This window comes from Sphaeramia orbicularis, chromosome 14 (genome assembly GCF_902148855.1).
Source record: "Sphaeramia orbicularis chromosome 14, fSphaOr1.1, whole genome shotgun sequence".
Taxonomy (NCBI): Eukaryota; Metazoa; Chordata; class Actinopteri; order Kurtiformes; family Apogonidae; genus Sphaeramia; species Sphaeramia orbicularis.
Genome location: NC_043970.1, coordinates 49,214,258 through 49,239,575, shown reverse-complemented (window position 1 = coordinate 49,239,575; position 25,318 = coordinate 49,214,258). Strand labels below are relative to the sequence as shown.

Genomic DNA, 25,318 nt, shown 5'->3' with positions numbered 1-25,318 from the left:
ATAATGTGGCTTTATTACAAGATGCTGTGACATTCTTATTACATTTTGAACTTTTATTACATAATGGGAATTTTTTACATTATGCTGCTCAACAAGGTATAAACAGTCATAGGCCAGGAGCCAGGTCCACCACTCTGGATGTTTTTTGCTACCTTTTTTTCACTATTATTTCCTGTTATCCCATACATTGGGCCATCACAAGCTGATAACCTCCTCCCCAAACTTGGGGCCATTTGGCCTCAGGGGCCAAAAAAAAAAAAAAAAAAAAATCTTTTTGGGAAAAGGTTCTGGCGAAATGTTATAATTGCATATATTAGGGTACTGAAACGGCATAAATGGTCAGATAAGTCTGAAATTTGCATGGTGTATCCTTACACATACAGGAAACTATGAGAATAATATTCTGGGGCTTAATGCCTTTCCATTTTCAAATATCCCCCTCAGTATACCCCTACTTAACTTGTTATGTTTTATAACTAGTTACGTCATGAAATTTGCACATATAAGGTCAAGACTTCCGATGAACATTTCTCTGAGTGCGCCATAATTATTTGTCAGCAGCAGTTGTTGTCGTCCTAAAATGTTCAGTTGTTGATTATATTAACAAACACAAGTGGTTGAATGGGACAGAGCAGCAACAACCTGGAAGGGGCGGGGCATGAAGTGGCTCATTTGGATTTAAAGGGTCAGCGCTCAAAACAGCCTTTCTCATGTCAGTCAGAAAGAAGATGGACCTGTGGTAGGAGGAAGGAGGCAGAACTTTGGCAATTTTGAAAAGGAATTACCAATTTGTCAGACATGTTTGTGTTATATTATGTTTGTTTGTTCAAAAATAATAATAATTGAGCACTGAGACCCAGTGTATCAAATATGATACAAAATTGAAACTCATACATGGAAATTGATATTTAAAAAACAAACAAACAAAAACAAAAAAAAAACTAGAAAAGCACTCCTAGAGAGCAGACCTCCACCAAGGCAGATCACCCCCCCAATCACCACCAAAATTTAATCATTTGTTCCATGTGCCAGTATCAACATTTCCTGAAAATTTCATCAAAATCCGTCTTTACCTTTTTGAGTTATCTTGCAAACAAACAAACAAACAAACAAACAAACAAACCCCGATGAAAACATAACTGTAACAAGATATTGTTATAAACTATGGGTGGATCAAATTGGAGGCTAATCGGAGCCATTTTGAATTTTTTATGAATTTTCGAAAATTGCTCAATGATGAGAGATAGGAAAATTTGAGATTTTGTGACCTTGCTGTGACCTTGAACTTTGGCCTACTTGGCCCAAAATTTAATGGGTTGGTCCCAGGGCCTAGGCCTATCTGTGGGTACAATTTGGTAACGATGGTTGGAATAGTTTTCCCGTAAAGTTGCAAACAAACAAACAAACAAACAAAGCAAAGTGATCACAATGCCTCCTGGTGGAGGTAAAAATTGTTGGTTGTTTAAAAGGACCAATAAAGGCTCTAGTTTCAAACAACTGGAATTTTCTGTCAATGATTTAATGGTTCAGACTTTACAGGGTTAAAAATGGAGCTCAACTGTTAAAAATTGTCTGAAAACCTCTTTGTTATTCGTCACCAACCGTCCATGCTGACAGAAGCTGTTTTAGGTTCAATGTGTATTTTTTTAACTATTGCATTAGGAAAGGTGTTTTAAAAAAAAAAAAAAAAAAAAAAAAAAAAAAGTCCTTAACTTTGCAAAACAGTTTTTAAGAGCGTTTAAAATTCAAGTCACAGGATCAAGAAGTAAAAGTACAAGATAAGGATTTTTCTTTGGGGTAAAAATCTCTTTCCATTCTCTCTGTAGACGGTGTCTGGCAAACAAATGCTTTTATTTCTGGTTCACGACCTCTCCTTCTTCTACTGTCGATTACAGACACGTGGAACGTTCGCCTATAGCGTCGTCTTTGCACCCTATCACTAACCAGCAGCTGTTTTAATTCCCATTCCTCTACTCAGCTGCTCTAAGGATCCAAAGATGTTCACAGAATTTAGAAGTGCTTTGTCCTATTTTACTCCCTGGTCATGGAATAATCTTCAAAACCCTCTACAAATTAATGATTTTGTTTCCCTGGGAGAATTTGCATCTTTGATAAAAAGCCGGAGAATTTAAAAGCCCAATTACCATTCCTGAGATGGATTTTCTCTCATGTACACTATATTCCCTTGTCTGTTTTGTAATACTTGATTTTACACATATTGACACAGTGCGACTTCTTGACTTATCCTCAGAACATTACTCTTTTTTTGTGTTACAGCCTGAGTGCCAAGTGATTTAGAGTTGGAGTGACTGAAGCGGACTGAATGTGACGAAGTTTATTATCCAAAAACAAAAGGTAAAGGTTAGTCAAAGTGGGGAGGAGGGGGTGGAGGACAAAAGGCAGGAGCAGAAACAGGGGAACGAGAATGGAAAGACAGGGCAAAGCAAGGATATAATTAGGGATGTCCGATATTGGCTTTTTTTCCAAAAACCGATATGCTGATATTGTCCAACACTTAATTTCCGATTCTGATATCTACCGATACCGCTGCCGATATATGTGGGATATTAAACTAATTTTAGGTAACATCACATATCTCCTGTCATGGAATTAACACATCATGCCTAATTTTATTGAGATGCCCCATTGGATGCATTCTCAAATGCAACAAGGCTTTCAAAATGTAAACACTGTCTGTGCAAAGAATACATACTTCAACTTAAGTTGTGGAAAAAATGCCATATTTATTTATTTTCTCTCCCTCCCTCCATGAGTCTATTACAGTGTGGCAACTCTACTGTGCAATTTTGAAAACTGCACATTTCTTTCAGCTACAAACAATGCTTCATTTATGCGTTGGTAAATGCCGGCGAAATCAAGGCATTATTTTATCGGTTTTAATGATAGGCAAAAAAAACGATAACAATATTCACTGATATTACATTTTTATGCCAATATCGGGCCAATGATATCGGTGGGCCGATATTATCGAACATCCCTAGTTATAATAGTTTTGGATTTTTCCTTATAGTTTAGTCTTATTTAGTTTAGACTTTTTTTCTGTAATTCAGTTTTAATTAGTTTTTAGAGCAGGTTTGCTAGTTTTTATTAGTTTGGTTATTTTCTAAATGCTTAGTTTTAGTTTCTTTATATCTTTTCTCTTCTTCACCGTTGACTTCAAATAAATCCCAGACAGGACTCTGCTGCTTTCTCCCAACTTTAGTCTCCATGTTTCCAGGTAGAGTGGGAACCAGAAGACGACTGGAAACCACAAGTGACGAGAAGTGACGGACCGTTAAATATCATATGGTGCCAACAGCTAAAATTGCTTGAGGGAAATAAATCCATTTTATATCAATCCGACATTGACAAAGACAAAAACAAATGGAATTTTATCCAGAATTTCTATATATTTTAGTTAGTTTTGTAAACACATAATACAGTTTCAGTTAGTTATCTTTTTTTTTTTTTTTTTAATTATAGTTTTTATTTATTTCAGTTGACAAAAATGTTTTTACAATTCTAGTTTTCATCATTTCGTTAGTTTTCGTTAACGATAATAACCTTGGGGCAAAGATCCAAAAACAGGAGAACTTGAATGTAGGGAACACTGAGGACTGAGCACAGAATCATCTGAGGAGTGTGTGTTGGAGAAACCAGGCTTATATGCAGGGAACATGATTGAATACAGGTGTTTCTTGTCAGTAGCCACGCCTCCTCACACACCTGCAGGGAAAAGACCAGCAAACGAAACAGAACCAACACATTAGTAGCCTCATAGCAAAATAAAAGTTCTATTTTAGGCCAAATTGTGATATCTCCAAAACTTTTCTCTCCTCTGCTGCTTCATTTGCCCAAGTTTCACACTGAGGAAGTAAACTGAGACTAGATTTGGATTATATTTTAATAAATATATTTGTTATGACATTTGTTTGGTGCAAGGTTATAATCGTTTTGGATTTTTCCTTATAATTTAGTTTTATTTAGTTTAGACTTTTTTTCTGTAATTCAGTTTTAATTAGTTTTTAGAGCAGGTTTGCTAGTTTTTATTAGTTTTGTTATTTTCTAAATGCTTAGTTTTAGTTTAGTTTTAGTCTCTTTATATCTTTTCTCTTCTTCACCGTTGACTTCAAATAAATCCCAGACAGGACTCTGCTGCTTTCTCCCAACTTTAGTTTCCATGTTTCCAGGTAGAGTGGGAACCAGAAGACGACTGGAAACCACAAGTGACGAGAAGTGACGGACCGTTAAATATCATATGGTGCCAACAGCTAAAATTGCTTGAGGGAAATAAATCCATTTTATATCAATCCGACATTGACAAAGACGAAAACAAATGGAATTTTATCCAGAATTTCTATATATTTTAGTTAGTTTTGTAAACACATAATACAGTTTCAGTTAGTTATCTTTTTTTTTTTTTTTTAATTATAGTTTTTATTTATTTCAGTTGACAAAAATGTTTTTACAATTCTAGTTTTCATCATTTCGTTAGTTTTCGTTAACGATAATAACCTTGGGGCAAAGATCCAAAAACAGGAGAACTTGAATGTAGGGAACACTGAGGACTGAACACAGAATCATCTGAGGAGTGTGTGTTGGAGAAACCAGGCTTATATGCAGGGAACATGATTGAATACAGGTGTTTCTTGTCAGTAGCCACGCCTCCTCACACACCTGCAGGGAAAAGACCAGCAAACGAAACAGAACCAACACATTAGTAGCCTCATAGCAAAATAAAAGTTCTATTTTAGGCCAAATTGTGATATCTCCAAAACTTTTCTCTCCTCTGCTGCTTCATTTGCCCAAGTTTCACACTGAGGAAGTAAACTGAGACTAGATTTGGATTATATTTTAATAAATATATTTGTTGTGACATTTTTGTTTGGTGGTGTGCCTTGTGATTTTTCTCATTTAACCCTTTCATGCACAAATTATGAGAACCTTAATCCAAATTTTTTCCTGAGTGTTTTTATTCCTCTTAAGGCATGAAAAAAACAATGTGATTGAAAATTTTCTTCCGAAAAATACATAAAAATAAATAAATAAAATAAAAATAATTTAAAAAATAATAATAAAAAATACATTGAAAAAAATATGATAATAATAATTTAAAAAAATTCTTATGAAGCTATTTTTCATGAAGTTGCAAAAATGTCCACTCAGCTGGACACCACACGTTTAATTTTTGACGCACAGAAACATGTATTTACTGATAAACTGTGTGAAAACTATGGGGAGGGCTTGTGATTCTGGGGGTTTATGCTCAGGAGAGATCTACATAATGTTACCAATTCATGTCAGAAAAGATATGTAGTGTCTAAAAAACTTTAATAAAGATATGTGAAAAAAAAAAAAAAAAAAACAACGAAAAGAACAAAACCCATGCATATACAAGAGAACAGCTGTAGAATAGCTGTCCACTGTAGTGACCAGTATGCATGAAAGGGTTAAAATGTGTGCCGTGGCTCAAAAAGGTTGGGAAACACTGGCTTAAGTTATATTTTTGGCCAAATTGTGATAACCACAAAACGTTACTCTTCTCCACTGCTTCATTTTATGCAGATATCAAAATTTGGCCAAAAATGTAACTTAGGCCACGTTTCCACTTTGTGGTACCGGCTCGACTCGACTCAACTCGGCCTTCTTGCGTTACCATTACGAAAAGGACCTGGAATCTGGTACCCGGTACTAGTGTTTTGGTATCACCTCCACCGAGGTTCCAGGACTGGGGACCAGATACTAAAATGTGACGTGTGAACACTGCAGACCACTGATTGGTCAGAGAGTCGTCTCTGTGACCCGCTGTTTTACAAAAAACAGATGCAGAAGTTTACAGTAAATATAGCGGTAGGTTAATCCACATGATAACAGCCTGAAAAACCACACCATTCAGTCAGGAGATTCAGTCTTTGGTGGTAAAAATTCAGCATGAGTTTGACGAAACAACACGCAACGAGCGAGTTTATCAGTGACTCGCTGAGCAGACGACACGGCAGTAACGTGCTGCTGTAACCCGTTCAATATATGTTAATATAATTACACAAAATTGGATTAAATTGTCATTTTCAATTATAGTTTATGCATACCTGGTGTCTTCCTTTATTGTACAGTTTGTTTGGGGTGTTAGTCCTCCAGCCACACCCACTTCTTCTTCATGTGTCCCCCCGTAGTGTTCGTATATAAATTCCCTGTGTGCCCGTAGCTCTCCCCTTTTTCATGTTGTCTCTGGCGGGAGGTCAGTATTCATATTGTCGTATCCCGTGTATTTGTACATTCATTTGCTGATGTTTCTTATTATTTGTGCTATCCATGTTTGTTGAGTTGTATTTGCTTTGATGTTGGACTTGTTGGTTTTGTCGTCTGTGCCGCGCGGTGTTAATATGATGTTTTCATCATTGTAGATCTGGGTGCAGGACCTAGTTTAGCATCCCAGCTAACTGTCTTTTGTGATCCTGTTGTCCAGGGTGAATAAATAGACTGTCTCCGCAAGAGATCACTGTGTCCCGAGTTTCTGTCCCTCCAATAATACAACGCAGAGGGAATAGTCCGGTCACACTGCATCGCTATGACATCCAGGTACTGTTAAGTCGGTAGTATCCTGTAACGGAAACGGTCTCCAGGAATAGTATCTGGTACCCGAGTCGAGTTGAGCCGGTTCCACGTAATGGAAACGTGGCATTATACAACATAAAATAATCTGGCGTTTGCCGTCGTTGGTCTGGAAGGGGGAAAATCAGAACAAAAACAGCCCAATTATCTTTAAGTGTGTACCCCGCTTAAAGGATCTGACTGTACAAAAGAGTCTCTGTGCATGGTTGTCCTGGTCTGCCCCTCTAAACAATGTGCACATGTCACTGGGACCAGTGACGTGCAGTGGGGTTCATGGCTGGGGAGGCACTGACTTCAGAGTCAGATCTACAAATATATGGTGGCCTGAGAAACTGGAATAGAGAGAGTGAGCAAAAGGAACGGCCTGGGTATATGGGCTCTGCATCAAGTCAGCATAGGTAGACTGGCAGGAACTCAACAGGAAACCTTCAAAAAGAGCCATTTCAAACTAAAAATAAAATAAGTTTATGGTCTTACCTTTATTTGTAAATGAAATTCATGCGCCGATTCTGGTGAATTAAAGTGTGTAAAAAAGAACGAAGAAGATTATAAGCGCATGAATCTGTGGACTCACAGGCGCCATCTATCATGAGGCAGGGGTACTGTTTGCCTCCCCTAGTGACTTTTTCACTGCTGTTCTATGATTAATCTGCGAGCCTAAACACATTACAGAAATACATTCCATACGTTATACAGGTTATGGAAGGATAAAGCATATAATCAGAGTGTTTGAAAGCATTTTAACTGCGATATACAGAGGGACAGCGACACAATATTTTCATGGGGTACCAGCAGAGTTCATGAGGGGAGGAGACAGTTCTCCTGGAGGCACAGCACAGCGCTGCCTCACGGCGCATCTCCTCCCTGTATTTGAACGGAGCATGCGGAAATTCTGCTATTCTAATTGACAAAAAAAAAAAAAAAAAAAAAAAAATAATAATATTGGATTCGAACAGAAAATGAGTTTATAGAACATACCAGCTGACAACTATCAACATTTATTATATTTTATAGTCAAGTTTTTTTCCTTTTCTAGATTGACAAGGCAGGCTCTGCCTCCCCTGCCTCCTCTGACTGCACGTCACTGACTGTGACTTCCTACACAGTCCAAGCCCTCAAACGTACCACGGACAGCAACATGAGTTCACCTGTTTTTGGCCACGTTATGTTGTGGGTGCACACATTCAGCAACATTTAAATGCAACATAAAGTCTACTCTTATGCTAAACATGGGTGTGTTTACTGTTTATATTTTATTGAGTGTGTTTTGCTGAACTAAGAGTTGTTTTTTCTGTGTTTGTGTGACAGTCTTACTCTAACTCCTAGCCACTAAAAATGTAAAAGACTGTAAAGTGTTTACAGTATTCTTGCTTTTTTCTGGTTTTATGCTCTGGTTCATTGACTGCATAGTGATTAGAGGCTACTTGTTTTTGTAAAAATGGTTTTCCTATATTTTTGTGCAGTTTATTTCTATTTATTTATAATGGGTATTTGCCCTGTATGTTTAGCTCATTGTGTGGCTGGTTTGCTTATTTTCAGTTGTTTACCTTTTCAGCGTGCTAAATTGCTAATTATCAGCATTACTACCAGCCTTTGTGATTTCTTTGTATTTTATTGTTACAGACCTTCACACACGGCTGTTTCTAAGGCCAGGAGTATTTTTTTTTCCTCAAAGGTGCGGTATGTAGGAATTCTGTTCTAAGTAATTATAAAATGGTCCTGACTGTCACCAGACATTCAGGAATCTTGTTCATTTCAAGCTCAGTGTCAGCCCCGAAATGATGTTTATGTTGTCATTGTGTGTTTTGGTCTGATGCTCCGCCCATCACCTGTCTGCCAATCAGAGTCAGTCGCCTTTCAGCATCCAGGTTGCCAGTTCCCACTGAACTGCAGCTGGAACTTTTCTGATCATAAATGTCTGACGTTAATAAACCTAAAAGGACTCTGATTATTCCCAAATATGTCGTGACAAAGTGAGAAACAAAACAAGGACATGTATAGGAGATGACTGAAACATGGAGACGGATGAAAGCGGAGAAGAATTTGAAGACCGATGCTGGCTCTGCCTTAGTCTGACCACCCGGTAAGAACCCCTGAGAGCCGGGGCCACGGGGGGGGGGGGGGCGGGGGGTCAGCCGGTTTCTTGTAATACTATGGCGGAGGGGGGTACGGTAGCGATCCATGCCACTTGTACTTCGCGGAAGTAAAAGTCAAACTTAAGGCTCATTTCCCTTTTCCCTATCTCCTGAATCTTTGCAAACTTTCATTTGAGTGGGCAGGATGTTTGTCTTGTTCTATTATATATTACACTTATGTAGAATAAGTCTGGTGATGATTTGTTTGTATGAAATTTATGGTGTGGTGTAGAGCCCGACCGATTGATTGGCCAGCCGATTAATCGGGCCGATTATAGCATTTCACCAATGAATCAACATCAGCCAATATGTAGCCGGTGTGGCCAATATATTAACTTTTTTGCTGTGTGGAGATTCTGTCGCTCACTGCTCCTGTGTGTGTGTGTGTATGTGTGTGTGCAACACAGAGAGTCAGACGAACAGTAAAGTGAGTTAGTTTCACTTTCACTCCTGCTCGGACAATGACACTATCACCCACACACACACAATCACATTATCACGGAGCTACTGCTAATCCCCCCTGCTCCGACTCCGACCCCCCCACCACCACCGACGAAAATCACGGACCGCTACTGCGCGCTCTGACGAGGATGGACCTCTAAACCCCACCCCCCACCCCCACCCCGAAAATCACAGACCCCCTGTCTTATGAAGTATTCACCCCCCCACACACACCCATGTCCGTGCACTTCCTGTCTCCCTCACAGTTTTATTCTGCAGGCAGGTCTGGGTGTTAATACTGTAGGGGAGACCGGGGACAGTTGTAACATGGGTCAGTTGTAACTCTTGCAGTTTCTCCAATCAGGAACAACTTAGGACTCACCTAATTCACTCTGCACATGCTCAGTTTAGTCCTTAGTCCATATAAGAAGTTGTAGTGCCGTGAGGCAGACACATCAAAATTTGTGAGTGAAAACATAACTGTGTGGTCAGTCATATTTTTTGCTCTAATTATTTTTGTTGTAGTCTCATGACGGTGGAGTGAGTGAACAGACTCAAAAACAGAATTATAAATTATATTATCTTCCTCTCCGTGTCAAACCAAATTCCTCAACAACCATGCTGATTGGTTGGTTAGCAGGTCAGTGCACGGACATCCTCTGCAAATGACATTTACGAAGACAGATGATCTTAAGGAATGAGCCTAATGGACTTAAAAAAATACTTCCTCAGCCATTGTCCTCTGTTCTTCATCAAGAGCCATTTCCTCGGCCGTAGTAAATTGAGGACTCATAAACTGGTGTTTACACCTAGCCGACTTCGTCCTCTCAACATCTGTGTTTTATTATGTTGCTTATCCAGAGGTGAAGATGAACCCAGAAGAAGAAATAGACTGAATGACAAAATCACTATATGTGCAATGTTAATAATGTATAACATTATGTGTTAATGTTGATTAACTCAGCACGTTAACTCTTTTGTGCACGTAATACTTAAGCCATTTGCCTGACCTGTGGTTTCACATATGTGTGTCCTGATCATGTTCACGGTGAATTATGTGAAAGTAAGAGTATCACTGCTTATAGCATGTCTGAATAATCATGCTATTATTTTACTGATGCTTAAGTGAGGTTACAGGTGATGTATAAAGTTTGAGTGATCTTATTTAAGGATCTTATTTAAGGATGCAAAGTTTTCTTACAAGGCTGCACAACGTCCTCTCCCCCTCTGTCTTCCCAAGAGGGAAGAGAAACGTGATACTGAGATATGCAAACGACTTGTGAATATGCACGAGGACGTTGTTTTCCCTCCGAAAACAGACAAAGAAGGCAACACCCCAAGGCATCGATGACTCATCAATATGCACGAGGAAGGCGTACCGGGTTGGTTTTTGGACAGAACTATAAAAAGTAAATGAAACCAACTTTTCAAGAGTCTTTCCCATCTCCCAGGCTCTCACAGAGCAGAGCAGAGCTTTCTTTTCCATCTCCTGGGCTCTCACCTACGCAGAGAGCTTTCTCCAAAGAGTCTTGACCATCTCCCAGGCTCTCACAGAGCAGAGCAGAGCTTTCTCCAAGGAGTCTTGACCATCTCCTTGGCTCTCAGAGCTGTTCCATCTTCTAAGCTCTCCAAAGAGCTTTACCATCTTCGCTGTTCTCCACTTCTCCTGGTGAGCTTTCCAGAACCAGCCGCCAGAGCCAGCTGTGAACCTCCTCCAGCCAGCAGACCTTCAGAACTTCAGACCTCCAGACCTTCAGGCCTCCAGCGCAAGCACGTCGCTTCACAGCCTGTTCCTGCTTCGAACTACGTCAGAAGACTTCATCCATCTGCCGTCAAGGCCTCTCCAGCCTGCATCCTTCAGAAGGCCTCTAACTTGTAAGAAAACTTGCTCCTGATTTATCTGAGTTGGTGTTATTCCAATTTAAGTAGGTTTACCTCAACGTAACCTCACTAACGTTAGAATATCTTGGATATAGCTATCTGCCAACTTAATCTACATATTCTCCTGTCCATAATCTCCTGCTCCTTTTGTTGTATTTGTCTCTTGTCTTTATATTATTTGTGTGTCTTCGTTTAGTTAATAAATTATTTATATGCGTATAAATCCATTGCCTCAGTTGTGCTTGTGTACTATTATTCACACTCGAGTTCATCTGTGCAGTCCACGAACTATCACCTTTGCAAGATTTCTAAATTATTGTTTTGGGTTGATTTAAGTTTAAGCTTAGTTATAAATCTGTAATTAAATTAATCAATAAATCAACACTCAGTTAATAAATAATTTGGTATCCTATTCTTGCTACATTGTGATCGCATAGTTTGCATTTGAAAGTTGTGTAAATTGTATTTATGAGATAAACAAAGATTTATGCAACTGTTTATCCACCTGTCCACAATTATCTGATTAAAGATTATCACATCCTGTGTAGATCAGTGTTCTTATTTCATATATTGGCCAACATATTGGTTATCGGCCAATATCGGATATCAGCTGATATATTGGATATCGGCTTTTTTTTAGCCCCCAATATCGGTATTGGCATTGGCCCCAAAAATCCCATATCAGTTGGGCTCTAGTGTGGTGGCAAGGATTAGTGGAAACGCAAGTAATAGACGCTCATGCTGGATCTGGGAACCCCTTATCTGGGGGGAGGCGGAGAGGATACCACCCTCTACAGTATTTTGAATGTGATTGCAGTACCAGTTTTGACCACAATCCTACATACGGCAGCTGTGACAAACCAAAAATTAAACAGCCACTCAGTGAGTTTTCCACAACATGTTCTTGTATTAAAGGGGTCATATTTTGCTAAACCCACTTTTATTAGTCTTTGGTTCATTTATTTGTGTATTTGGACACTAATAGTTCATACAGTTTGAATTTGAACCCTCCAGGTGCTGCAAAGCTGTATTTATGTTCATTTTGGCAAAAATCAAGTGGATTTCTACAACCTGTTTCATTTCCTTCTTAATTTGTTATGTCTATAACTAGTTACGTCACAAAATTTGCACATATAAGGTCAAGACTTCCAACGAACATTTCTCCAACTACGCCTTGATTGTTTGTCAGCAGCAGCGGTTGTAGTCCATACTGAAAATATGTCCAAACTTCGAGCCGATTACTAAAATGTTCAGGTGTTGGTTGAACGGGACAGAAAGCACGGTCAACAACCTGGAGGGGGCGGAGTCATGTGCATTTGAAGGGCCAGTGCTCAAAATTACCTTTCTGGTGTCATTACTCAGAAATAGGGTTCAAGATGAACCTGTGGAGTTGGATTAATGAAGAATTCAGACCTGAGCAGAGCATTTATAGTTTATGTAGACCAAAAAAAAAACAAAAAAAAAGGATAATTCCATTTTAAAAAAAGCAAAATGTCACTCCTTTAAGTTTCACAGCAAAGTCATGCTATGCAAAGAAGGAGTTCTGTGCATTGTGGCACAGTATGGCTTTTCACATGAAAGAATCAGTGGAAATGTTGTTCATTTCATTAACAAGATCTCTTTAGAGGCAGAAAGTGATTTTGTCAATTGTGTCTAGATGCAAGAAAAATGACAGATATGCAATGAGACAGTTTTCTAAACCCTCATGAATCTGTTCATGACTTAAAAACCAATATCTCCAATTCTTTGCATTTTGTATAAAGGTTCATTTTTGCTGTTCAGCCTTCAACTGAAGCCAGTGAAGTCTTGGAAATAGTGGAATTAATAGTCCATTGTGCGCTATCTGCTTTCACTTCTTCGCCACTAGAGGAAAAATTTAAATCCACAGCTTAGGACGTTCCTGTTATGTAAAACCTAGCAGTTGCCCCCTGGGTAAATGTGCCCAGCGAGTCTGTCCGATGTGGGATCGATGACTTCCTTATCGATGTAAAACAATGCTTAACTGAAGACTTTAACCCCAGGGCTTTGTCAGACGCCCCAAACCTGCTGAGACAGGAGAATGTTCCACGCAGAAAATCATTGTTGGAAACCTCTGGGGACGCTTTATGTCGACTGTTCTAATTTGTATGAGGTCAACACATGCAAAGAGAGAGATGTCAATGAGTGTACGTCAGCGGCGTTGAAGAGGAATCTGCAGTTTCAACAGGTGGGAATCTAGTAGGAGATCATGGTCATGTTACTGCACTGGTGTTTCCGGGGCTAAAAAGAGGCTCAGTAAAATAAGCTGGATACTTTACCCTTTCATGCATACTGGTCACTACAGTGGACAGCTATTTCTCCATCTGTTCTCTTGTATATTCATAGATTTTGTTGTTTTAGTTCCATATCAGCCAGCAGAGTGGACACTTATGCATCATCCCAAACTAGGGATGCACCGATACCACTTTTTTCCAGACCGAGTACGAGTACTTACATTTGAGTACTTGCCGACACCGAGTACCGATACGAGTACTTAATAATCCTATTCCAGTTCTTAGTTCCTTTTGTAAATGTGCTTTATTGTCGTTGTCATTAGTCTGACTGGAACAAAGTGCTGCTACTGACATTTAATGTGTTGGAATGAGCATTTCTCAATTAATCCACCAGGGGGCGCTACTGTGAATTAACCATACTGGACAAATACCATGAAGAAGAGTAAAGTTTTTTGAGAAGAAGAAGAAAGTCAGTAATAACAAACATGGAGACGACAGAGGGAACACTAATGTGATACTGATATTGCAGCGTTTTCACTGGTAAGGTTTAAAAGCTTAGCTTCAGCAGGAAGAGAAAAGAGAAATGAGTGATAAGTTTCATTTTCACTTCCGCTGGTGGTGGTCCGCACTGCTCCGTACTCCCGGTGGTATTCTCTGTCTCCACCAGCACCTGGAAAACAGATGGAATCTCCGCAGAGGACGGACAGAACGCTGTATCTGTCTGTTTCTGAATCTGTCTGTGTCTTTAACGTTACGTGCAGTCAGCGTTACTTTTATCACCGTCGCTTATTTTGAAAAATCTCCACACTCTTCACACTCCACACACATTATTCCTCCTCCTCGTACCTGCTGCACTGAACTGTGAATGTCACATGGCCGTAAGTGGTATCGGTGCATTTGTATCGGATTACTTTTACGAGTACGAGTACACACACTGAGTATCGGAGCCGATGCCCGATACTGGTATCGGTATCGGAGCATCACTATCCCAAACACTGCAATACATACCATTACTGTAACTGGGTTGTTCTAGATAAAACTTTGTTGTTCTAGATAAATCTAATCTGCAGTAACATGTCTGAGTGTAAATCAATTGCTAATTATTAGGCTATTAGACTGTAATTAACAGTTTTCTTAAACAAACATTGTTGTTTTTTTTTTGTGTGTGCGTATTATCTCCATGAATTGAGTAATAAATAGTATTAGAGTATGTTAAAATGTGAGAAAATGGCATTAGTGGCATTAAAAATATTTTTATTTCATATTTTCACACAGTATATCACTTTCTGATGATGGGTTTTAAATACATGTCTTCTCTTCAAAAATTAAACGTATGGTGTCCAGCTGAGTGGACATTTTTGTACCTCCATGAAAAACAGGGTCTTAAATAAATTCAATTGCCTTGTTTTTTCATGCCGAAAGAGGAAAAAAAAAAAATCACTCAAGAAAAAAATATTGACGAAGGTTCTCATAATTGATGCATGAAAGGGTTAAATCAGTGATTCTCAACTGGTGGGTGGCGACCCAAAAGTAGGTCGCAAACCCATTTTCAGTGGTTTTGCGGGCCTTTGTTCGGGCAAAAAATTATGGTAAGAAACAAATCCTGTGCTTTAACTTGTGCTGACGTACCCCCTCAGCAGTCTGCATGTGCCCCCACCCTACTGCATCCTTCCACACTGGAATTACATCTGTAAATGGAAGTCCGTCAGTCCTGGTGTCATCTACAGCCTGGAGTGGGTCTCTCCTTCACTGTGGTTCTCTGAGTTTTTTGGAGTTTTTCCTTGCCGAGAAGGAGGGTTTAAGGATGGAGGATGCCCGGAACATTGATCCGTTTGCTTCACCAACTGTTCACTAACTGATTACTTGTCTGTTTGTTCATTTTCTTTTTTCCTTTTTTTTTTTTTTTTAATCATTTCAGCAATTTCTGTAAAACCCTCGCTGGAAAAAATCAAAACCTTACCAAGTGTATTTTTGTCATTTCTAGTCAAAATATCTCATCACACTTAAAATAAGACATAATCCCCTAAAGAGTAACTTTCCAGTGAGATATAAGAACTGATTTTTAGACAATAGACCTTGAAAATCTTATTTCAAGAAATCTAATCAAGAGAATTTTCATTTGTTCCATTGGCAGATTTATTTATTTATTTTTGTTTAATTCAAGCTAAAATTTTTTGGTTTTGCTTTTTTTTTGTACTTTATTCAAGCAAAAAAAAAAAAAAAAAAAGAACATGAAAGATGTACAGATTAAGAAATTATAATATAACAGAACTATAGTCTGTAAATATCTGAACTTAACCCATAAAGACCCAAACATCTATCACCAATCAAAACCATCTACTGATCCAAACTGTTTAATACCTGTTGATCCACTAATCCTATCAATTCCTGTAAATAATTGGTGTAAAATACAGTTTGTCATCTTTTCATGGTTATCAGTTTTGACCCATTTGGACGTTCAGTGGCTCTGTAGTTACCATAGAAACACCGTCATCTTCTACAACATTGATTCACCAGTAAAACCCATAGAGGTTGTGAATGACAGTGGATGGAGACACTTGTTTTATGTTCAATTAATGACATATTTATTGAAAAAGTCACTTTTTCTTCAGTTTTCTCTGTTTCTGATATAATAAAACACAATGTTGACCTGAGCTTTTATAAACATCTACATGATCAGAAAATTAAATATGGGAAAATACATGGTTTATACTGAAAAAACACCAAATACAGAAGATAATATTATAATAAACGATGATAAGTCAATTAAGAACGAATAAATAGATTAATTTGGGAACTGACACAGAGGAAGCACTGGGTGTTTAGGGGTTAAATAAACTACATAATGTCGGTTTATAGTCAACAAAAATAAAATCTTCAATGGGTGCTTCACATTCACTTTTACAACTTTTGAGAAAAACTTTTAAAAATTGTGGAAGCAAGAAGTCGATCTGGAATGAGGCCTAATACATGACAATATGACATATGACCAGTACATGTTTCTGAACAGCAGGGTGCGCTAGGTTTCAAAAGACCGGTTACTTAAATGAGCTGTCAGTGATTGACCCTAAAACAACTGCTCCTAAAAAGAAATCAATACAATACACCAAACATAAGCACCAAAACAATCAAGCACTTTAACTGATCGAAAATAAACCACATTAACTCTGAGAGCGTTTGTGATTCCCCCTCCAGGACCTTTCACTCTCATCTCCTCTTATCGCTGCCTTCTCTGTTTCTGCTGAGGCAGGAGTTTGAGTTTCGCCTCCGAGACACTTCCTTCTGTTGAAACCATCAGACTGTGTAAACAGCAGTCTGAGGGCGATTAATTATGCCTGGTGCAGAAGCACAGAGAAGGGCTAAAAGATGGGGAAAAAAGAGTGTTGGGGACCAAAAAATTATAGCAAGTGAAGGGAAGATAACACTCCACCACCTCAGAGTGCCTCCTTATCCTCTGCTGCACCTGTTTGTCTTTTCAACGAGCCAAAAAGAGGCTAAATATTTCAGAGTCAGAGAGTAAGTGTTTGAAATTGAGGCACTATCTTTTATTCATCAAAGTAAAGTGTTACAGGGAACTTTGGATCAGAAAAATACGTTTGCAGCCACTTGGTGAAATGCTAAAACAGCTATGTGGAACCAGATCACTTCAGACGTTGTAAGCTCAATAAATACAGGGTGACACAAAAAAACGGGAACTTTTTAACAATCCAATAAAACCAAGAGCGATGGAAGAAAAATATTTTATTCATAGTAATTGAAACCTTAAAACAGGCATGTCCAAAGTCCGGCCCGGGGGCCAATCACGGCCCGCGGTCAGATTTTATACGGCCCACAGCTTGGGTTTTAGAATGTATTATTTATGGCCCGCTTGGACTGTTGAACCGAGCACATGAATTATAAAAGGTTCCAAATGCAGTTTCTCCTTTCACCTCATGGCGGCAGCACCACTTTAACTCTATCGGGCTCTGTGACCTTACCGTGAACCCTTCTCGCTAATTTCTAACCACGGCGCCTGTAAATAAAAAAACGAAAGTTGACAGTGAGGGCCGCCGCTTCCAGGAGAGATGGGAATTACAATTTTTTTTCACTGAAAATCGAGGAGATTGTGTTTGCCTAATTTTTCAAGAGACTGTTGCCTTGTTTAAGGAATTCAATGTAAAGAGACACTAGCAGACAAAACATGCTAACGCATACGACAAGCTAGCAGGGAGTGAGCGCTCCGAAAAAGTGAAGCAAATTCAAGCTGCTTTAAACTCAACAGTGACTCTTCATGTGAACCTGGGAGTTCAATGAATTCACCACCAAGGCAGGATACCAAGTTGCCAGGTTAGTTGCCTCTAACTGCTGGTGTTATGTACTTGTAGATGTGACACAAATATTACTTTCTGAATGATTTTGTGAAAGACAAGAGTAAGAGTCATATGTTTTCATCTGAAATGTTAACAGACTTTGCATTACTGAGTAATATATGAGTAATGATTACTCATATAAGTCATGTTTAAAATGAATGTGGGGTTAAGATTTTTATCAACTTGGAAGTTTAAGATACTCTATACAGTTCGTTCTATGTTACCTGACTCCAGATGTGAAAGGAAGGCAGAATTGTTTTTTTTTTATTTTTTTTTTTTAATTTGTTCACACCTGAGTGGCCTAGATTTGGTTATATTGCCATTTAAAAAAATGATATTGTGACAATGAAAATTAAATTGTTGTAGAACAGCGCTTTTATATGTAATTTTTACCGTTCAAAAAACATCTGAAGGGACTACTGGCCCCTGGCAATCTCCACATTATCAGATCTGGCCCTCTTGAAAAAAAGTTTGGACACCCCTGCCTTAAAACATGCCATTTAAGAAACAATGATGGAATTTTCATTTTTTAAAAATTACAGGGTGACCCAAAAAACCGGGAATTTTTGAAGTGCGTATTGGCAGACATGAGCAAGTGGCAGCACTGCGAGACAGTGACCTTGAGCAAGTAAACACACCCCCATTTTAGTAACCACTGGCGGCTGTGCGAGAATTGTTCGGTAACCGTGTGATCTCAAGATTCAGTTACGTTCCCTGGCCCCCTAGATCACCAGATTTGTCCGTTTGTGATTTTTTCTTGTGGGGCTATCTCAAGAGTAAAGTGTACACGACTCGACCAAGAACTCTGGATGAGTTAAAACAGAGAATTCAGGATGAAATTCACAGTATCCCAGCTGAGATGTTGCAGTGGTCAATGAGGAATCTCAACAGCAGATTTCAAGAATGCATTCGTACAGGAGGACGCCATCTACAGGAAGTAATTTAAAAAAAATGAAAATTCCATCATTGTTTCTTAAATGGCATGGTTTAAGGTTTCAATTACTATGAGACCCAGGAAATGTCAGCAAAGTACAAGCTTTTTTTTTGTTTTTTATTAAATAAGTGCCTATATTGGAAACATCATGATGCAACCGTTTATCTTGTTTTATTATTATTATTATTTTTTTTTTACAGTGTTAAACTTTAAATTAACAGTTTAATCTCATAAATAAACAAGAAATATTTGTGACATTACAATGCATTTGCAAATGTATTTTAAGTGTATTTTTCAGTAAAAAAAAAAAGAAAAAAATTCTTTAAAATAAATTAAATTTTTTGGTTATTCACAGTTACAGTTTTTTTTCCTGTTATTTTACATTTGACATGTAAAATCACAGTCTATTTTTGTCATTTCGTTGATATTTTCCTGTATCTTAAAAATACAGGAAAACTCTGTAAAATAAAAAATTCTGTTAAATTACAGATTTTTTTTTTTTACAGTGTACTTAAGTAAGTAAGTAAATTGTATTTGTATAGTACTTTTCACAAATAAAATCACCAAGTGCTTTACAGTTGAGAATAAAATGTCATACATACACCAAGATAAAAACAAAACAATAGCAGAGAGAAACAGACAATAACACAAGCCTTAAAAGAAAAGACAAAACATCAACCTGGGCTAAACGCCTGCCTGAAAAGAGATGTTTTAAGCTCCTTCTTAACCCTTTCATGCACGAATTATGAGAAACTTAATCAAAATGTTTTTTCCTGAGTGTTTTTATTCCTCTTTAGGCATGAAAAAAAACAATGCGATTGAAAATTTTCTTCTGAAAAATAAATAAAAATAAATAAATAAAATAAAATAAAAATACATAAAAAAAATAATAATGAAAAAAAAATATTCTTATGAACCTATTTTTCATGAAGTTGCAAAAATGTCCACTCAGCTGGACACCACATGTTTAATTTTTGATGCACAGAAACATGTATTTACTGATAAATTGCGTGAAAACTATGGGGAGGGCTTGTGATTCTGGGGGTTTATGCTCAAGAGACATCTACATAATGTTACCAATTTATGTCAGAAAAGATATGTAGTGTTGTAAAACTTTAATAAAGATATATGCATATACATGTATTTGTCTTTATTTATCTTTATTAGTTGGTTTTTGTATTCTGAGATCCAGACTGGGTTGGTATGGGGGTCGCCACTGGTTCTGTGTGTGTGGGGGGGGAGTTGTTATACTTTGTGTGTCACAGAACCTTGTATTATAAAATGTGAATTTCTTTTTCTTTGGTATTGTACTTCTGTGATGCACAATGAAAACAAATAAAAAATTGATCAAAAAAAAAAAAAAAAAAGATATATGCAAAAAAACAAAACAAAACAAAAAACACAACGAAAAGAACAACAAAATCCATGAATATACAAGAGAACAGCTGTAGAATAACTGTCCACTGTAGTGACCAGTATGCATGAAAGAGTTAAAGAAGTCCATGGACTCTATGCTACGTAGAGTTAGAGGTAGTGCATTCCAAAGGTGTGGAACACTGGTCTGGACAGAGCGCTCTCCTCTGGTTCTAAACTGAGTGTGGGGAACCATCAAGAGTCTCTGGTTTGATGACCTTAATGAGCACAAAGGAGAACAGGGCCTCAGAAGCTCTACTATGTGGCTGCTTCTATGAAACTGGGTACATTTTGGAACCTGGCACTTTACCAGCTTTTTAGACCCAATAATAAAAGAGAAATTTAGACATATTTTTCCCCAGGATGTACCTAATGATGACCTCAGATAAATGCAAAAAAAAAAATGATACTCTTGCCCTGAGCCATCCCAAAATTAATGAATTTTTAATAAAATACCGGGGCAAGAAATAGGACCAAAATTGGGACAGGAAAAGCTACCTAGGTGTCAGTACATTAGCTCTGAAAACATGGCTGTAAATGGTGTTATATACCGTAATAAATGAAGACACTGGATTACAAAAACCATCAGGATCATCAAATTTAACATAAACGTGGGTTTTTCATGAATCTCAGTCTAATTCCAGGTTTTGTATGTAACCCATCGTGTCCACTTGTGTTACATACAGAACCTACCCAGTTAAACACATATAAAACGCGAATGATTTTGCAACAGCAGTAATTTTTGTCAAACACTCTGCCTTGCATAATTAGTTAAACTCCCAAAATGTACCTGAGAGAGAATAAAGAGATATATATTTTTTAAATAGTAGCACATCATTTTTGTGTCCTTTTGACCATGTTACATACAGATTTTTTTTGAATTTTTGATTTTTTAAATATAATGTAAAATAATATAAAAATGTGTTTTATCTGAAAAATAGTTTCTCTTTTATCTCAGTAAATATTTATTTTCAAAATAGACCCAAAGTTCTTCCAAACTTGCTTCATAACATTAGTCTACATCTGGTTCAAATTTTTAGCCCCATGTCCTGTTTTTAGATCCAGTTTCATAGACGCACCCATGTACAAATACTTAAATCAGAGTTGTCAAACTCATTTTAGTTCAGGGGCCATATCCTCCCAATATGATCTGAAGTGGGCCGGACCAGTAAATTAATAACATAATAGTTTATAAATAATGCCAACCCCAAACATTTCAATGTGTCTTATAGTGAAAAAAGTAAAATTCCATTATGGAAACATTTACATCTATAAGCTGTCCTTTAAAAAATGTGAATAACATGAACAACCATGAAAAAACTGAAATTTATTAAGAAAAATAAATGCAATTTTAACTATATTTTGCCTCTGCTTATCATTTGTAAATGTGCATTACAACTCACAGATCACAATGGATCTGCAAATTTACAAAATATTTTAGTAACTGGCAGAATATTAGTAAAATTGCACGTACATCTCTTAACATATTTCTAGTTTTTCATTTTTTTTGTGAAAGGCTAGTTTGTCAATTTGCCCATTTTCATGTAATTTCACTTTTTTTACACTAAAACAGAGGAACAATTTGGAATTGTCATTATTTGTAGCGGCTAAAATTTGCTTAGAGGTCTTATTTACGTTTTTGTGCATAAGAAATCAGTATAAGTGAATCCCCAAAGGAACTTTGTGTTGGTAAATGTGGGTTCTGCAAATTTACAGGATTTCAGTTCTGTTCAACATGTTGATGGTCATATGAACTATGTTTTCAGCTCAAAAATGTCTAATTTCATCACAGTTAATGCTATATTTTCATGTCACAAATGGCCAAGTTATATTTTAACTGAATTTACCTGAAAAACAAATATTCTATTCTTTTAGATTCCCCAATTTTTCCTTACAGGATTCTCTCCTACATATCACATGTTTTATTTTTACAGGTTGCAGTATGGAGTATGGTGCTGATCCATCCTGCTTATGTTACACCAATACATACATGAAGAATGTCACACGTCACTTTTTAAATCAACAGTTTTCTAACAAGAAGCATTTTTATAAAGAAATAACAATTCTATATTGTTATTTACTCTTTAGTATGATGATAAACTATACAATAAATAACTGATCCTAGTTTTTGCACAGGGATCATTAGTGTAAACGGTGACATGGCTGCAGAGCATCAGTATGATGGGATCTGGAACAACCATGTCACATCCGTCCACTGACACATTTTGTGTTTTTGTGTCAGCTGTTATTGTTTTAGATCCACAATACTAACATTTATGAATAAGAGGAGAATTAGCAATAGTAAGTATGTAAGTTTATTCCTAATTAAGTACTGGTACTGACCAGATCATCATGGGTAATGTCACGTCCGTCCACTAGCAAAAAGTTTTCACATACACGTGCTATTCAAAATCCAATATTTCTGAAAATAGAGCTTCCACTGACAAATAATATCAGTAGTCTGTGCACAAATGGATTAGCATTATTTCAACACAGTTCTATGCATTTCTTACATTTTTTTTTTTTTTTTGGACAAAAATGGCCACTCAATCTACCCCCTAAGTAAATTTTAGCCGGTAAGTTTTTATGCTAGTATTTTACTAATCTGACCCACCTGAGACTAAAGTAAGGCTTTATATGGGCCCTAAAGTAAAAGGATTGATTGTTAATATCTTGAGTGTAATTTTTGCATTTCACAAATTCATCCTATGGGCCGGATTGGACCCTTTTGCGGGCCGGTTTTGGTCCACCTGTGACTTAAATACTTAAATAACCTTTCTTCATTTTGAAAGTGGCCAGTGAGTGGGTGTTTTCACTTACTAACCATTTACAGATACTAACCTGGTAAAGTCCAAATAGAAGCATGGCGCTTTGCATTTGGAGGTATGAAAGTCCGATCCTCGAACATCACTGTGTTTAATCAGTTTACATCCCTTATTTATATTGAAATGTTTTAAAATGACATGTATTGTTAGTTGGGCGTGGTAAGAATAAAACAGAAACAGGACTTTTCTCATATACAAGGCCTTTTTTGGTTTGTTTTCATCTTACAGGGTAGAATCAGTCTGCAGATGGGGAAGCTGTAATCAGACTATTTGACATTCGAGCATAATCACAGCAAATAACGAAATCTTTCTGTGAAAAGCTCCCATTCCACAGCCAGATATTCAGTGTCTAAAAATGTGACGCCTTCTCCCTCAAAAAAGATTGTTGGTATGAAAGTGGAAGCGTGTGTGTGCGCTGCAGCCGTACAGAAGTGATTTGTAAAGTGAAACGCTTTAGTCTCAAAGTGGTGACATTTTCAGAGATTGAATCCTCTGCTGGGCTGAACTGTTGAGTGTTAGCAGCTCCTTTCTCTCTAAATGGAAGTGTAGTTTTTTGAGATTAGCAACAACAACAACAACAACAACAACAACAACAACAGGTGGAAGTTGAAATATGCAACCACTGGATCCTAGATTTGAGTCCGATGGAAGAGATGATTTCCCACAGATGAATACAGTCTGGAGTGAATGGATGAAAGCCGCCTTAGATGGAAACTGGGGTGAACTGCGGAAAAGGTGTGAACAAAAGAAGCCTCTGACTTTTACACCGACAGAGTTTGACCAAGGAGGAAAATACCAAACTAATATGTCAGCCACTCTGAGGATGAAGCTCCTGACTAATGGATCAGCCATTTGGTTTCTCCTCAGATCAATTAGCGTTTCCTAAATTCCAAGATGACTTCCTCAAATGTCTTGTTTGGTTCACATGCAAATGAAAATCAAACTTTAAGCCGATTACCTTAAATCACAGACAAGGCAAGGCTAGGCAGGTTTATTTCTATAGCACATTTCATGTACAAAACAATTCAAAGTGCTTTACATAAAACATTAAAAGCATTACAAGCAGCGGGTGTGGATCTATACTTGTATTTACTTTTACAAAAGGAATGAGAAGAAGTAGAACTTATAAACTCCCACCCCTTCTCCTTATATAATTAATGACAATAATAACCTTCCTAGTCTAATCATATCTATACGATATACTATAATATGACTGATACTTATTATTAAATAATTTGGTTTCTGGCTTTATATTATTGATGAACAAATATAACACGATTTACCTAAACACATATACAATAACATATATGTAAATACATATTCTTATTCATGTTGTTAATGGAAGCTGTGCAGCCCACTGATGTTAGGAAATCCAATATTAGAAAATTACAAGTCAGGTTTTAATGAAGTTTAAAGCTTTAATTAGTGACTTAGTCCACTTTAAAACAACACAATTTATGTTCAAAATAAAAAACAATGAGTTACCTGTTCATATTCAGACCTGGTTTAAAATGGAGAGCTTTCTTCATCATCCTCTACTTTTAAGCACTGATAAACTGTCCAAATACAGTTTTTATCAGTGGATTGTACAACTTATACTCACTGAAAATTATTTATATATTTATTTATAGGTAATTTGATTGTTTTAATATGTGAAAATATTCTTTATTAAACATTAAAAATAAAAAAATAAAAAATCTCAAGTAAAGTTAGGGTAAAAAACTGTATTTTAATTATGGAAAATTACTGTATTTTTACGAGATGGTCATTTTCTGTTTTTTTACAGGATTTTTTCAGCACCCCTGCTGCTGGAATAATACCGTTTTTTTACTGTTTTTTTTTTTTTTTTTTTTTTTTTTACAGTGTTGATTGATTGATTGATGTATTTATTTTGAATATGAATGTCAAAATAGAAGAAAATAAATAAACAAAACACTTAAACATTAGACATAAGACATATAATACATAATCGAAAAGGAATGAGAAAAAGTAGAACTTATAAACTCCCACCCCTTCTCCTTATATAATTAATAACAATAATAACCTTCCTAGTCTAATCATATCTATACTATATACTATAATATGACTGATACTTATTATTAAATAATTTGGTTTCTGGCTTTATATTATTGATGAACAAATATAACACGATTTACCTAAACACATATACAATAACATATATGTAAATACATATTCTTATTCATGTTGTTAATGGAAGCTGTGCAGCCCACTGATGTTAGGAAATCCAATATTAGAAAATTACAAGTCAGGTTTTAATGAAGTTAAAAGCTTTAATTAGTGACTTAGTCCACTTTAAAACAGCACAATCTATGTTCAAAATAAAAAACAATGAGTTACCTGTTCATATTCAGACCTGGTTTAAAATGGAGAGCTTTCTTCATCATCCTCTACTTTTAAGCACTGATAAACTGTCCAAATACAGTTTTTATCAGTGGATTGTACAACTTAGTCTCAC

At 37.0% G+C, this 25,318-nt stretch overlaps 1 long non-coding RNA gene across 1 annotated transcript; it reads left to right on the top strand.

The window, feature by feature from the left end:
• The first annotated feature begins 573 nt into the window (after window positions 1-573).
• On the top strand, window positions 574-19,258 carry LOC115432798 (uncharacterized). The gene is made up of 3 exons (XR_003937252.1): window positions 574-587; window positions 5,910-5,915; window positions 19,121-19,258. It is a non-coding gene; the product is annotated as an uncharacterized LOC115432798 (long non-coding RNA).
• The last annotated feature ends 6,060 nt before the right edge of the window (window positions 19,259-25,318 follow it).